The sequence below is a fragment of the Sorex fumeus genome, unplaced genomic scaffold (genome assembly GCF_029834395.1).
Source record: "Sorex fumeus unplaced genomic scaffold, SorFum_2.1 ptg000240l, whole genome shotgun sequence".
Lineage (NCBI taxonomy): Eukaryota > Metazoa > Chordata > Mammalia > Eulipotyphla > Soricidae > Sorex > Sorex fumeus.
This window is the reverse complement of record NW_026606297.1, coordinates 1,038,589-1,040,440: the sequence shown is the minus strand read 5'-3', so window position 1 is coordinate 1,040,440 and position 1,852 is coordinate 1,038,589. Positions and strand designations below refer to the sequence as shown.

Here is a 1,852-nt window from a genome sequence, read left to right as displayed (position 1 = left end):
AAAAGTATCCTCATTTTCTGCTCATGGGAATGTCAACTAATCTAGCCATTTTAGAAAATAATATCGACATTTTTTAAGAAACTAAAAATTGAGCTTCCGAATAAAGCAGAAACCTCATTCTTGACATGAGGTTTGACGAGAGCCCCAAATTCTTTTCATATATGCTTTTGCACGCCTGTGTTCATTGCAGCACTATTCACTATAGCTCCAATCTGGAAATAACCCAAGGGACCAAGAATAGATAACCAAATAAATAAACTATGGTGCCAATACACAATGGAGTATCACTTGACTTTAAGAAAAGATGAAATCATGCGATTTGCTGCTATGGAAGCTGACCTGGAGTGTATCATGCTGAGTGGAGTTAGTGAGAAGGAGAGGGACCGACACAGAATAATCTTTATCATTTGTAAGATATAAAGAAACATAGTTGGGGAGTAACCAAGGCCCAAAGGCAACAGAAATGGAGAATGGGTCTTCAGTAGGAAGTTCACCTTAGAGGGAATAAAAGGTGGTGGTGTGAGGGGTGCAGGAGGGAGTCTGGAATAATGGTGGATGGAAGCGAGCACTCTGGCAGAGAGTTTGGAATTTCTTTTTTTTTTTTTATTAGTGAGACACCATGAGGTAAAGTTGTAGACTTACAAATTTTGTGCTTGGATTTAAATTATACAAAAAATATGGAACGCTTCACTAATTACATGTCATCCTTGCGCAGGGGTCATGCTAATCTTCTCTGTGTTGTTCCAATTTTCATATATGTGCTGCTGAAGCGAGCACGAGAGTTTGGAATTTCTTATGCATGGATCCCTGTCATAAAAAGTTTTGTAAACCATGGTGTCTAAAATATTTTCATAGAAAAAATAAAAAATAAAAAGTCTTTTTTTCTCTTTTTTGGCTTTTTTGGTCACACCCCTCAATGCACAGGGGTGTTTCCTGGCTCTGCACTCAGAAATTACTCCTGGCAGTGCATAGGGGACCATATGGGATGCTGGGGACTGAATCCAGATTGGCTGCATGCACAGCAGAGACCCTCCCCACTGTATTATCATTCTGGTCCCCAAGAAGACTTTTTTAATACATAAAACAAGTGCATCTACCAGGTTGGACACTGAGACCACCGTCAGCTTTAGGACTGATACTGATGGGTGAGTGTGGAAGGGCACACACGTATAAAGCTTGCAGAGGTGGAACATCTGTAAACTCCTGTGTATTCATGAAACAAATACAAAGCCCGCATCTCTCTCTTGCTACCTGTGTTTGGTGGTCTTAGGCCACTTCCCCACCAGGGATGGCTGATGCCATGGGCGGATGAAGGAGGAAAGGAGGTAGAGGCTCGTTGGTGATCAGTTGCCATTTATTCCATTCTCCCCAAGAGCCTGTTCCAGTCTCACTAAGCTCCCCATTCCAGACTCACCCTGCCCTTCATTCCCGTCTCCTCCTGTCTCCTTTGATAGTCTCTTAGTGCTCCAACTCAATGACTTGCTGTCTTCAGCAAGTTGTGGTAGCAACCACACCAAGGTCTGGTAGCACAATCAACATATCAAAGCCCTTCCTGATTGCCTGCAGCCAGGAGATCTGCTCAAGTAGGGAAATACCACCTAGGGGTTTTTCTCCTTTCCTTAGTCCAAAAACCATTTAAACATTCATATTAATTCTACTTCTTAATATTAGTCATATTGTGTGGACATAGTAGGAGACATTAAGCTTGTCAGGTGCCTCTCCTGGGGACATCTTGCCATAGATATCAGACTACAGTGCTCAGGCCAGATTAATATTTCCTAACCCTAGCAGGGTCATAATCTAGTTGTTACCTTTTGGATCATGACAGAATTTGTCTGTGACCATGTTCTTA

At 42.1% G+C, this 1,852-nt stretch overlaps 1 non-coding gene across 1 annotated transcript; it reads right to left on the bottom strand.

Annotated features, from left to right (window-relative positions):
* Positions 1-671: 671 nt before the first annotated feature.
* On the bottom strand, positions 672-777 carry LOC130018191 (U6 spliceosomal RNA). The gene has a single exon (XR_008791496.1). It is a non-coding gene; the product is annotated as a U6 spliceosomal RNA (small nuclear RNA).
* Between the last annotated feature and the right edge of the window lie 1,075 nt (positions 778-1,852).